Consider the following 15,248-nt stretch of genomic DNA (forward strand, 5'->3'; position numbering starts at 1 on the left):
GCGGACAAAGAAAATCACATCGCACACGGACTAAACAATGGAACCCGTCGGTGATGTTTTCATCAATCACTCACAATTGTATACCAGCAATCGTTTGCTCACAACACACACGGCTTGTTAGCAGTAATCGTTTGTGTTCTTATTGGTCTTCACACACGTTTCCGATTACAGACCTGTTTGCCTCGTATCACACACATCTTGTTCATTTAAACCGTTTCTGTTCTCATGTCTCAACGCAAACAGTTCGTCTGAGTGAACTGCATGTCGTATATTGCACACACCTTTGATCTGGCTGACCGTTTCTTTTGTGTTGCCTAATCACAAACAGTTCATCAGAGTGAACCATATGTTGTACATCACACACACTTTCATCTGGCTGCCAGTTTCTCTTGTTCCTCCTCATCGCAAACAGTTAATTGAGCTGAACCGTATGCCCTGCATCGCACATGCAACTAAAATCTGAACCGTGTTTGATGCATCCTCCATCGCAAACATTTTGCACCTTTTTTGATGTTTTTTTACACCACCGTTTGTGATTATGGCATCGCACGCAGTTTCGTCGAAGGGACTCTGATCGTAGTGTTGATACGTCTCCAGCGTATCTATAATTTTTGATTGCTCCATGCTATATTATCTACTGTGTTGGACTATATTGGGCTTTATTTTCCACTTTTATATTATTTTTGGGACTAACCTATTAACCGGAGGCCCAGCCCAGAATTGCTGTTTTTTTGCCTATTTTAGTGTTTCGAAGAAACGGAATACCAAACGGAGTCCAAACGGAATAAACCTTTCTGGAACGTGATTTTCTCACCGAATATGACCCAGGAGACTTGGACCCTACGCCAAGGCATCAGAGAGGCGGTCACGAGGGTGGGGGGCGCCCCCCCTTAGGGCGCACCCCCTGCCTCGTGGGCCCCTCGGAGCTCCACCGACGTACTTCTTCCTCCTATATATACCTACGTACCCCCAAACGATCAGATACGGAGCCAAAAACCTAATTCCACCGCCGCAACTTTATGTATCCACGAGATCCCATCTTGGGGCCTGTTCCGAAGCTCCGTCGGAGAGGGCCGTCATCACGGAGGGCTTCTACATCATCATAGCCTCTCCGATGAAGTGTGAGTAGTTTACCTCAGACCTTCGGGTCCATAGTTATTAGCTAGATGGCTTCTTCTCTCTTTTTGGATCTCAATACAATGTTCTCCCCCTCTCTTGTGGAGATCTATTCGATGTAATCTTCTTTTTGCGGTGTGTTTGTTGAGACCGATGAATTGTGGGTTTATGATCAAGTCTATCTATGAATAATATTTGAATCTTCTCTAAATTCTATTATGTATGATTGGTTATCTTTGTAAGTCTCTTTGAATTATCCGTTTGGTTTGGCCAACTAGATTGGTAGTTCTTGCCATGGGAGAAGTGCTTAGCTTTGGGTTCGATCTTGCGGTGTCCTTTCCCAGTGACAGAAGGGGCAGCAAGGCACGCATTGTATCGTTGCCATCGAGGATAACAAGATGGGGTTTATTTCATATTGCATGAATTTATCTCTCTACATCATGTCATCTTGCTTAAGGCGTTACTCTGTTTTTAACTTAATACTCTAGATGCATGTTGGATAGTGGTCGATGAGTGGAGTAATAGTAGTAGATGCAGAATCGTTTCGGTCTACTTGTCTCGGACGTGATGCCTATATACATGATCATACCTGGATATTCTCATAACTATGCTCAATTCTGTCAATTGCTCAACAGTAATTTGTTGACCCACCGTAGAATACTTATGCTCTTAAGAGAAGCCACTAGTGAAACCTATGGCCCCCGGGTCTATTCTCATCATATCAATCTCCATCACTTTAATCTTGCTTTGCTTTTTACTTTGCCTTTTACTTTTCACTTCACATCTCTATATAAAAAATACCAAAAATATTATCTATCATCTCTATCAGATCTCACTCTCGTAAGAGACCGTGAAGGGATTGACAACCACTAATCGCGTTGGTTGCGAGGAGCTATTGCTTTTGTGTAGGTACGAGGGACTCGCGCGTAGCCTCCTACTGGATTGATACCTTGGTTCTCAAAAACTGAGGGAAATACTTACGCTACTCTGCTGCATCATCCTCTCCTCTTCGGGGAAATCCAACGCAAGCTCAAGAGGTAGCAAGAAGAATTTCTGGCGCCGTTGCCGGGGAGTCTACGCAAAAAGTCAACATACCAAGTACCCATCACAATCCCTATCTCTCGCATTACATTAGTTGCCATTTGCCTCTCGTTTTCCTCTCCCCCACTTCACCCTTGCCATTTTATCCGCCCCCTCTTTTTCGTTCGCCTTTATGTCTTTCTTGGCTCGTTTTCTCGCTTGGTTGAAATAGTTGAGTATTTATTCCTAAACAGAGAAGCTAATATCTATTGATCCTCATCCGCTTGCCAATCTTTTTAAGAGATCCAATTATGATGAATCAATTCCTAGTGATTTGGATGCACTAGATTATCTTTATAAGCTTTGGCCTGAAATCCGTAAATCTGAAAATTGTGATGAAGTGCTTCACGATAGATCTTTGAATAAAAAGCATGATTGCAATGATTTTAGTATAAATTCTCTTGATGTCAATTGTGCTAATAATATGCAAAACCCTAAGCTTGGGGATGCTAGTTTTGCTATGTCTACTACGTGTTGCAATGATCATGATTGGGGTGATTCTTCTTATGATCTTGAAAATTTATTTAATCCCCATGATGAATATGAGATTGATAATATTGTTTGCAATAATAATGAAAGTGGGTTTGGAAGAGTGTCAACTTTAGATCCCACATATATGGAGAATATTCAATCTTATGAAATTTTTGATAAAAGTGGGTTTGGAGAGGTCATGACTTTTGTTAATGTTAATCCCACTATTTCAGAAGAGTGTCAACTTTGCATGCATGTGGATCGTGTTGAAAATATTTTATGTGATAGCTATTTTGTTGAATTTGCTTATGATCCCACATGTAATTATTATGAGAGAGGAAAATATGGTTATAGAAATTTTCATTTTACTAAATTACCTCTCGTTATGTTGAGACTGCTATTGTTCCCTTCCGCTTCCTTGCATATGCTAGTTTTTGCTTGCTACGATAATTTGTTTGCCTATAATATGCCTATTCATAGGAAGTATGTTAGACTTAAGTGTGTTTGTCACATGTTTTATGATGCTCTCTTTGTGCCTCAATTCTTGTCTTTCTTGTGAGCATCATTGAAATCTCAATGCCTAGCTAAAAAGGCTTTAAAGAAAAGCGCTTGTTGGGAGATAGCCCAATATTTTTCCTTGCTGCTTAAGAATAAATAATCCATCTACCTTCTGTTTGGATGTGGTTTTGTGTTTTAGTTTGTGTTTGTGCCAAGTTAGACCTATAGGATCTTCTTGGATGATAGTTATTTGATCTTGCTGTAATTTCCAGAAACTTTGCGCTCAGTGCCCGAATTATTAAAAATCATAAGAACGTGATAAAATACTGATTCCAATTGTTGATGATCAATAAACAAATTGTATAGGTCGTCTAATTTTGGTAGAAGTTTTTGGGTTCCATAATTTTGCGTTAGTTACAGATTACTACAGACTGTTCTGTTTTTGACAGATTCTGTTTTTCGTGTGTTGTTTGCTTATTTTGATGAATCTATGGCTAGTAAAATAGTTTATAATCCATAGAGAAGTTGGAATACAGTAGGTTTAACACCAATATAAATAAAGAATGAGTTCATTACAGTACCTTGAAGTGGTCTTTTGTTTTCTTTCTCTAACGGAGCTCACGAGATTTCTATTGAGTTTTGTGTTGTGAAGTTTTCAAGTTTTGGGTGAATTCTTTTGATGGATTATGGAACAAGGAGTGGCAAGAGCCTAAGCATGGGGATGCCCATGTCACCCCAAAGATAATCTAAGGACACCAAAAAGTCAAAGCTTGGGGATGCCCCGGAAGGCATCCCCTCTTTCGTCTACTTCCATCGGTAATTTACTTGGAGCTATATTTTTATTCACCAACATGATATGTGTTTTGCTTGGAGCGTCTTGTATTATTTGTGTCTTTGTTTGTTAGTGTGCCACAATCATCCTTTCTGTACACACCTTTTTAGAGAGCCATACATGAATTGGAATTTGATAGAATACTCTATGTGATTCACTTATATCTTTTGAGCTATGTAGTTTTGCTCTATGTGCTTCACCTATATCTTTTTGAGCGTTATAATTTTGCTCTATGTGCTTCACTTAGATCTTTTAGAGCACGGTGGTGGTTTGTTTTAAACAAACTATTGATCTCTCACGCTTCACTTAGATTATTTTGAGAGTCTTAATAGCATGGTAATTTGCTTAATAATAATATGCTTGGTGTTCAAGATTTGTGAAACTTTCTTTTGAGTGCGTTGAATACTAAGAAAATATTGAAGCTTGATAATTGTTTTGAGATATAAAGATGGTGATATTAGAGTCGTGCTAGTTGAGTAGTTGTGAATTTGAGAAATTCTTGTGTTAAAGTTTGTGATTCCCGTAGCATGCACGTATGGTAAACCGTTATGTGATGAAGTCGGAGCATGATTTATTTATTGATTGTCTTCCTTATGAGTGGCGGTCGGGGACGAGCGATGGTCTTTTCCTACCAATCTATCCCCCTTGGACCATGCGCATAATACGCTTTGATAACTTCTAGATTTTTGCAATAAGTATATGAGTTCTTTATGACTAATGTTGAGTCCATGGATTATATGCACTTTTTCCCATCCTTCCACCATTGCTAGCCTCTCTAATACCGCACACTTTTCGCCAGTATCATAGACCCATCATAAACCTTCCTCAAAACATCCACCATACCTACCTATCATGGCATTTCCATAGCCATTCCGAGATATATTGCCATGCAACTTTCCACCGTTCCGTTTATTATGACACGCTTCATCATTGTCATATTGCTAGCATGATCATGTAGTTGACATCGTATTTGTGGCAAAGCCACCGTTCATAATTCTTTCATACATGTCACTCTTGATTCATTGCATATCCCGGTACACCGCCGGAGGCAGTCATATAGAGTCATATTTGTTCTAAGTATCGAGTTGTAATTGTTCAGTTGTAAGAAAAATGAAAGTGTGATGATCATCAATTTTTAGAGCATTGTCCCAAGTGAGGAAAGAGTGATGGAGACTATGATTCCCCCATAAGTCAGGATGAGACTCCGAACGAAAAATTAAAAAAATATATAAAAAAAGAGGCCATAAAAAAAGAGAAAAGGCCCAAATAAAAAAATGAGAGAAAAAGAGAGAAGGGACAATGTTACTATCCTTTTACCACACTTGTGCTTAAAAGTAGCACCATGATCTTCATGATAGAGAGTCTCTCACTTTCATATACTAGTGGGAATTTTTCATTATAAAACTTGGCTTGTATATTCCAATGATGGGCTTCCTCAAAATTGCCCTAGGTCTTCGTGAGCAAGCGAGTTGGATGCACACCCACTTAGTTACTTTTGATGAGCTTTCATATATTTATAGCTCTAGTGCATCCGTTGGATGGCAATCCCTACTCAATCACATTGATATCTATTGATGGGCATCTCCATAGCTCGTTTATACGCCTAGTTGATGTGAGACTATCTTCCCCTCTTTTTGTCTTCTCCACAACCACCATTCTATTCCACATACTAGTGCTATATCCATGGCTCATGCTCATGTATTGCGTGAAGATCGAAAAAGTTTTGAAAATGTTAAAGTACGAAACAATTGCTTGGCTTGTCATCGGGGTTGTGCATGATTTAAATACTTTGTGTGGTGAAGATAGAGCATAGTCAGACTATATGATTTTGTAGGGATAACTTTCTTTGGCCATGTTATTTTGAGAAGACATAATTGCTTTGTTAGTATGCTTGAAGTATTATTATTTTTTATGTCAATATGAACTTTTGTCTTGAATCTTCCGAATCTGAATATTCATACCACAATTAAGAAGATTTGCATTGAAATTATGCCAAGTAGCACTCCACATCAAAAATTCTCTTTTTATCATTTACTTACTCGAGGACGAGCAGGAATTAAGCTTGGGGATGCCTGATACGTCTCCAATGTATCTATAATTTTTGATTGCCCCATGCTATATTATCTACTGTTTTGGACTATACTGGGCTTTATTTTCCACTTTTATATTATTTTTGGGACTAACCTATTATCCGGAGGCCCAGCCCGGAATTGATGTTTTTTGCCTATTTTAGTGTTTCGAAGAAACGGAATATCAAACGGAGTCCAGACGGAATAAACCTTTCTGGAACGTGATTTTCTCACCGAATATGACCCAGGAGACTTGGACCCTACGCCAAGGCATCAGAGAGGCGGTCACGAGGGTGGAGGGCGCCCCCCACCCCTTAGGGCGCGCCCCCTACCTTGTGGGCCCCTCGGAGCTCCACCGACGTACTTCTTCCTCCTGTATATACCTACGTACCCTCGAACGATCAGATACGGAGCCAAAAACCTAATTCCACCGCCGCAACTTTCTGTATCCACAAGATCCGATCTTGGGGCCTGTTCCGGAGCTCCGCCGGAGAGGGCCGTCATCACGGAGGGCTTCTACATCATCAAAGCCTCTCCTATGAAGTGTGAGTAGTTTACCTCAGACCTTCGGGTCCATAGTTATGAGCTAGATGGCTTCTTCTCTCTTTTTGGATCTCAATACAATGTTCTCCCCCTCTCTTGTGGAGATCTATTCAATGTAATCTTCTTTTTGCGGTGTGTTTGTTGAGACCGATGAATTGTGGGTTTATGATCAAGTCTATCTATGAATAATATTTGCATCTTCTCTGAATTCTTTTATGTATGATTGGTTATCTTTGCAAGTCTCTTTGAATTATCCGTTTGGTTTGGCCAACTAGATTGGTAGTTCTTGCCATGGGAGAAGTGCTTAGCTTTGGGTTCGATCTTGCGGTGTCCTTTCCTAGTGACAGAAGGGGCAGCAAGGCACGTATTGTATCGTTGCCATCGAGGATAACAAGATGGGGTTTATTTCATATTGCATGAATTTATCTCTCTACATCATGTCATCTTGCTTAAGGCATTACTCTGTTTTTAACTTAATACTCTAGATGCATGCTGGATAGCGGTCGATGAGTGGAGTAATAGTAGTAGATGCAGAATCGTTTCGGTCTACTTGTCTCGGACGTGATGCCTATATACATGATCATACCTGGATATTCTCATAATTATGCTCAATTCTGTCAATTGCTCAACAGTAATTTGTTCACCAACCGTAGAATACGTATGCTCTTGAGAGAAGCCACTAGTGAAACCTATGGCCCCCGGGTCTATTCTCATCATATCAATCTCCATCACTTTAATCTTGCTTTGCTTTTTTACTTTGCCTTTTACTTTTCACTTTGCATCTCTATATAAAAAATACCAAAAATATTATCTATCATCTCTATCAGATCTCACTCTCGTAAGAGACCGTGAAGGGATTGACAACCCTAATCGCGTTGGTTGCGAGGAGCTATTGCTTTTGTGTAGGTACGAGGGACTCACGCGTGGCCTCCTACTCGATTGATACCTTGATTCTCAAAAACTGAGGGAAATACTTACGCTACTCTGCTGCATCATCATCTCCTCTTCGGGGAAATCCAACGCAAGCTCAAGAGGTAGCAAGTGTCACGTTAGCAGCATCCTGAAGTAGTGAGAGCTTGAAGGCTCAGTTATCGGCCGTTCAGAAAGAGAATGAAAAACTAAAGGGCGGCATGTTCGATATGTATTCCTCTCTTATTTAGAACCACCCTAGGTGCTCATGTTTAGTCCATAATGTGGAATATCATGACTCTGTTGCTACATGTCTGTTAACTGGTCGGCTGGAAGAGGAACTATCCGGATTTCAATGCGACGTGCTAAAGGAGCTTTCCGTGGTACATGCTCGGGCCCGGAAAGCCATGAAGAGTATGGTGAAGGCTTTATGGCCATCTGATACCCCTCCAGAAAGTACGGAGGGTCTGGCAAACCTGTTCAAAGGTGCCCGGCGCCAGTTCGAGCTATGGAAGACATCCGCCTTCCGTGAAGGCGCATGAGAAGCCTGGGCCATGGTGAAGACACGCTTCACTAAACTGGACCCAAATCATATGGCCCGAGTGGGACCACAGGGACCAGATGGGAAAGAAATCCCATTGAATTTGGTGTATGATCAAGTAATGATGGCTGCGAAATATTCGCAGGAAGACTGTAGGTTAGACAGTCTTATATATGGAATAGATAAGGAATAGGTTTTTGATTTAATGTATTAATGTACATTTATGATCAACATGTGTCTTTATCCGAACATGTGAAAATATTTGTCATCGCAGGCTTTCAGCTTTAACATCCAAACCAAAATGGTGGAGTGTTTCCAGATACTTATTCGAAATGAAAAGGAAGTATTTACTATATCCGGAAACCAGGCAACCCAGTCATTGTGCTCGAACAGACAAAAATTTGAGTTCGGGATGTATGTTAAATTACATATGTAAGAAACATCTTCCAAGGAAAATAGTTTTATTAAGGGTTCCTTTCCTTGGGTTGGCATACTATAATTACGCGTGCCGGGGTGTGTGATCCGTAATACGGAAAAACTGTCTCGCAATGTTTAAGGTGATTGCAATACGACAAAAATCTATCATTTGATTGCCGACCAATTATTCCCTTAAGAACGCTAGCTTTCGGCTTCACCTGTCTGAGGTACATGTCCGGATAACCCGGTTGTAACAATCGCAGAGGTGCTCCCTTTATGCCCTAGCCGAACAATTGGGGAATGTAGGGCATAAGCACAGGAGCAAGGCAACCCAGCTTGGCAAAACCTTAAGTCATAGAGTTGCATATAATGGCAAAATTGATGTATATCAGCAAACGACACATATATAGTGAGCTCTAGGCTCAGGAAAATAATAAGCTTCTACTTACAGAAGCCCTCGATCATGGTGAGGTGTGTACATTTAAGGATGTGTACCCCTCAAGTGATAGGCTTATCCGAACACATCCTGAAAACATATAAAAACAAGAAGAAAAAGAAAAATTGAAAAGGAGAAAAAGGAACGAAAAAGAAGTATGGCCGGACTTATGCGTAGAATCTTCGTAGTCGAGCAACGTTCCATGGGTTCGGCTCTAAGCGATTATCCGAGGCATTGCGAAGGCGGTAGGCTCCTCCAGTGAGAACTTCATCTATAATGAAGGGACCTTCCCATTTTGGTTTGAGCTTGTCCTTTTTCTTCTCTGGAAGGTGTAAAACGAGCTCACCGATGTTATAAGTCTTTTCCTGCACTTCTCTGCTTTGGTATCTCCGAGCCTGTTGTTCATAGAATGCGGAACGGGCTTTTGCAACATCGCGCTCCTCCTCCAGGCCATCTAGGTCGTCCTGCCGATCGAGCTCGGCTTCTCTCTCTTCATACATGTGCACAAGAGGTGAGTCATGAATAATGTCACTGGGCAGGACAGCCTCTGCGCCGTACACCATGAAGAAGGGTGTGTATCCGGTCGTGCGATTGGGCGTGGTCCGCAGTCCCCAGGGTACGGAATCGATTTTTGATACATCTCCAACGTATCTATAATTTTTTATTGTTCCATGCTGTTTTATTATCAATCTTGGATGTTTTATAATCATTTTATATCATTTTTTGTACTAACCTATTGATATAGTGTCAAGTGGCATTTGTTGTTTTTTCCATGTTTTTTACATCGCAGGAAATCAATATCAAACGGCGTCCAAATGCCACGAAACTCCACTGAGGTTTTTTATGGACCAGAAGGAAGCTATTGGGCCCTGGTTGCACCTGGGGGGAGTCCCGAGGAGGGGACAACCCACCAGGGCGCGCCAGGAGGCCCAGGCGCGCCCTGGTGGGTTGTGCCCACCTCGGGTGCCCCCCGGACCGCATCTTTGCTCTATAAATGCCCCAATATTCCAGAAACCCTAGAGGCATTGATGAAATATTCATCCAGCCGCCACAGAGTCCAGAACCACCAGATCCAGTCTAGACACCATCTCGGATGGGGTTCGCCACCTCCATTGGTGCCTCTCCAATGATGCGTGAGTAGTTATTTGTAGATCTTCGGGTCCGTAGTTAGTAGCTAGATGACTTTCTCTCTCTCGCTGAATTCTCAACAATATGGTCTCTTGGAGATTCATATGATGTAACTCTTTTTGCGGTGTGTTTGTTGGGATCTGATGAACTTTGAGTTTATGACCAGTCATATCTTTTTATATCCATAAAAGTTATTTGAGTTTCTTTGATCTCTTATATGCATGATCTCTTATAGCCTCGTATTTCTTCTCCGATATTTGGATTTTGTTTGGCCAACTTGATCTATTTATTTTGCAATGGGAAGAGGTGCCCGATAGTGGGTTCGATCTTATGGTGCTTGATCCCAGTGATAGAAAGGGAAACGACACGTACGTATTGTTGCTACTAAGGATAAAACGATGGGGTCTATCTCTACATACATAGATCTTTTCTACATCATGTCATCGTTTGATAACCCACAAGTATAGGGGATCGCAACAGTTTTCGAGGGTAGAGTATTCAACCCAAATTTATTGATTCGACACAAGGGGAGCCAAAGAATATTCTCAAGTATTAGCAGTTGAGTTGTCAATTCAACCACACCTGGATAACTTAGTATCCGCAGCAAAGTATTTAGTAGCAAAGTAGTATGGAAGTAACGGTAGCAAAAGTAATATTTTTGGGTTTTGTAGTGATTGTAATAGTAGCAACGGAAAAGTAAATAAGCGAAGAACAATATATGAAAAGCTCGTAGGCATTGGATCGGTGATGGAGAATTATGCCGGATGCGGTTCATCGTGTAACAATCATAACATAGGGTGACACAGAACTAGCTCCAATTCATCAATGTAATGTAGCCATGTATTCCGAATATAGTCATACGCGCTTATGGAAAAGAACTTGCATGACATCTTTTGTCCTACCCTCCCGTGGCAGCGAGGTCCTAATGGAAACTAAGGGATATTAGGGCCTCCTTTTAATAGAGTACCGGACCAAAGCATTAACACATAGTGAATACATGAACTCCTCAAACTACGATCATCACCGGGAGTGGTCCCGATTATTGTCACTTCGGGGTTGCCGGATCATAACACATAGTAGGTGACTATAGACTTGCAAGATAGGATCAAGAACTCACATATATTCATGAAAACATAATAGGTTCAGATCTGAAATCATGGCACTCGGGCCCTAATGACAAGCATTAAGCATAGCAAAGTCATAACAACATCAATCTCAGAATATAGTGGATACTAGGGATCAAACCCTAACAAAACTAACTCGATTACATGATAAATCTCATCCAACCCATCACCGTCCAGCAAGCCTACGATGGAATTACTCATGCACGGCGGTGAGCATCATGAAATTGGTGATGGAGGATGGTTGATGATGACGACAGCGACGGATTCCCCTCTCCGGAGCCCCGAACAGACTCCAAATCAGCCCTCCCGAGAGGTTTTAGGGCTTGGCGGCGGCTCTGTATCGTAAAACGTGATGAATCCATCTCTCTTATTTTTTCTCCCTGAACATGAATATATGGAGTTGGAGTTGAGGTCGGTGGAGCGTCAGGGGGCCCACGAGGCAGGGGGCGCGCCCAGGGGGGCAGGCGCGCCCCCCACCCTCGTGGACAGGTGGAGGCCCCCCTGACGTGGATTCTTCTTCCAGTATTTTTTAGTATTTTCCAAAAATACGTTCCGTGGAGTTTCAGGTCATTCCGAGAACTTTTGTTTCTGCACATAAATAACACCATGGCAATTCTGCTGAAAACAGCGTCAGTCCGGGTTAGTTCCATTCAAATCATGCAAGTTAGAGTTCAAAACAAGGGCAAAAGTGTTTGGAAAAGTAGATACGATGGAAACGTATCATCGTTCTTATTGCATTACTCCGTTTTTCAATGAACTTAATACCACTACTGGAATCATGTTAGGATCATATGGTGTTTGAGATGGTGTGCAGTCCAAATATCCAAAACGACTCAACACCTTCTCAACATAATGGGATTGCAGAAGTGTAATACCACCCTCATTATCTCTCAGTAGCTTGATGTTCAAGATAACATCAGCCACACCAAGGTCTTTCATCTCAAAGTTCTGAGATAGAAACGATTTGACCTCCTCAATGACTTTGAGGTTTGTTACGAATATCAGTATGTCATCAACATACAAGCACAGTATAACTCCTTCGCCCCCACCATGGCGATAGTATACACATTTGTCAGCCTCATTAACAACGAAACCAACAGATGTCAGAGTTGTATTAAACTTATCATGCCATTGCTTAGGTGCTTGTTTCAGGCCATATAAAGATTTTATCAACCTACACACCTTTCTTTCCTGACCATCTATCACAAAGCCATCAGGCTGTTGCATGTAGATTTCCTCCTTTAGCTCTCCATTTAGAAAAGTCGTCTTAACATCCATCTGATGGACGAGAAGACCATGCGAGGCCGCCAACGAGAGTAATACTCGAATGGTGGTCAGTCTAGCCACAGGTGAATAAGTATCGAAGAAATCTTCCTCTTCTTGTTGGTCATAGCCCTTGGCCACAAGCCTAGCCTTGTACTTTTCAATCGTACCATCGGGCCTAAGCTTCTTTTTGAACACCCACTTACATCCCAGTGGTTTGCAACCATAGGGACGGTCAGTGATCTCCCATGTCCCGTTAGCCATGATGGAATCCATCTCACTACGGACCGCATCATTGGAGAGGCATACACTTTTAAAATAGAAGTGGGAGTATCATCCACGAGGTACACGAAGAAATCATCACCAAAGGTCTTTGCAGTCCTTTATCTCTTGCCCCTACCAAGGGTTTCCTCGTCATCCTCCTCGGGATTTTCATCATGTGTTTGTTCATAATATTCCATAGGGATGGCAGGTTCAGGAGTCTCCTCAGATTCCTATCTCGAAGTGCTTTGCATATCTCTCATAGGAGAGATATCCTCAAAGAATGTAGCATCCTTAGACTCCATAATTGTACCGACCTTCTGGTCAGGTACCTCAGATTTCACTACTAGAAATCTATAGCCATCTGTTCTTAGGGTAGCCCAAATTAACGCAGTCCACAGTCATTGGTCCAAGCTTACGCTTTTTGGGGATCGACACATTGACTTTCACCAAACAGCCCCAAGTACGCAAGTACGAGAGTGTTGTCCTTCTCTTTGCCCATTTCTCATAGGGAGTGATCTCATTATCCTTTGTCGGAACTTTATTTAGGACATGACATGTCGTCAATATAGCCTCCCCCCACCATGCCTTGGATAAACCCGATGTATCTAACATGGCGTTAACCAAATCAGTTAGAGTACGGTTTTTTCGCTCGGCAACCCCGTTTTACTGGGGTGAATAGGGAGGCGTCCTCTCATGAATAATGCCGTGTTCCGAACAGAAGGAATCAAACTCACTCGAGAAGTACTCTCCACCACGATCTGACCGGACTCGTTTAATTTTCTTTTCAAGTTGATTCTCAACTTCTGCCTTATAGATTTTAAAGTAGTGTAGAGCCTCATCTTTAGTATTTAACAGATACACATAGCAATATCTAGTGGAATCATCTATCAATGTCATGAAGTATTTCTTTCCACCTTTAGTCAACACACCATTCATCTCACAAAGATCAGAATGTATGAGTTCTAATGGTGCCAAGTGTCTCTCCTCCGCGGCCTTGTGAGGCTTGCGAGGTTGCTTAGCTTGCACACATGAAAGGCACTTAGAACCTTTGGCTAAAGTAAAACTCGGGATTAAATCCAACTTAGCTAGCCGCGTCATAACACCGAAACTAATGTGACAAAGACGTGAATGCCAAACTTCAGATTCATTAACCTTAGAATGAATATGGTTACGACTTTATTACAAAAATCTGCAACGGAAAGGCGGAACATCCCTCCGCTCTCATAACCTTTTTCAACAAAGAGTCCATATTTCGTAACAACTAATTTATTAGACTCGAAAACCAACTTAAATCCTTCTCTACATAGAAGGGAGCCACTGACGAGGTTCTTCTTGATGGCGGGGACATGCTGCACGTTCTTCAGCTGCACGATCCTTCCCGAAGTAAACTTCAGATCGACCGTGTCAACACCATGAATAGAAGCACTCGCGCCATTCCCCATCAATACGGACCCGTGACCTGGTAAGAAGTGAACAATGAAATGTCAGCATACACATGAACACCTGCACCTGTGTCCACCCACCAATCGTTGGGTTGACACACTGAGAAAACAGTAAATAAATTACCGTACCCAGATGCACCATTCTCATTGTTGCCCACAATCATGTTGACAGATTTGGAGTCCTGTCCTGACTTCTTGTACTTGTTTGGGCACTTGTTGGCCCAATGTTCAACCGAACCACAAGTAAAGCAGCCCTCATCCTTCTTGTTCTTCTTAAAGGTCTTCTTACCCTTCCTTTTAAAGTCAGTATTGTGTTGGACACCGTTCTTTCCCATGGGCTTGTGGGAGTTGAAGTTCTTCTGGTTCACCATGTTGGCGACAGAAGTCCCTTCGGCCCCTTTTCCGTGCGAGTCCTTTGCTCTTGAATTCTGCTCAACACTCAGATAGCCAATGACATCCTCCACAGAGAATTCACGCATCTGATGTTTCAGAGTGGTGGCAAAGTTCCTCCAGAAATTAGGGAGCTTAGCGATTATGCAGCCCGCGACAAACTTGCCCGGTAACTCGCACTTAAGAAGTTCAAGCTCCTTAACAATGCATATTATCTCATGAGCCTGCTCCAATACAGGACGGTTTTCAACCATCTTGTAATCGTGGAGCTGCTCTATAATATACATCTCGCTCCCTGCATCAGCAGCCCCGAATTTAGATTCGAGCGCCTCCCACAAGTCCTTGGCGACATGCACATGTAAATATGCATCGACCAGTTTATCTCCGATCACGCTAAGAACTACTCCGAGAAACACAACGGTAGCCTCCTTGAACGCCTTCTCTTGTTCAGGAGCAATCGTTCCCGTGGAGACACCGGTGACCCAGAACACGTTCATAGCCGTGAGCCATAACGTGGTCTTAGTCTGCCAACGCTTAAAGTATGTACCGGTAAACTTATCCGATTTCAGTGCAGCAGCAAAGCCACTTGCCGAAAAATTCCTACACATATTAGGTTTTTGGATTGTTGAGTAAATAGGCACTTTCTCGATTAAATTAATCCACGAGTAAATCACTAGCATGTCATTGACACAAATAAACGCATACTGATACTCAATCAAACTAGC

Source organism: Triticum dicoccoides, chromosome 1A, assembly GCF_002162155.2.
Source record: "Triticum dicoccoides isolate Atlit2015 ecotype Zavitan chromosome 1A, WEW_v2.0, whole genome shotgun sequence".
Taxonomy (NCBI): Eukaryota; Viridiplantae; Streptophyta; class Magnoliopsida; order Poales; family Poaceae; genus Triticum; species Triticum dicoccoides.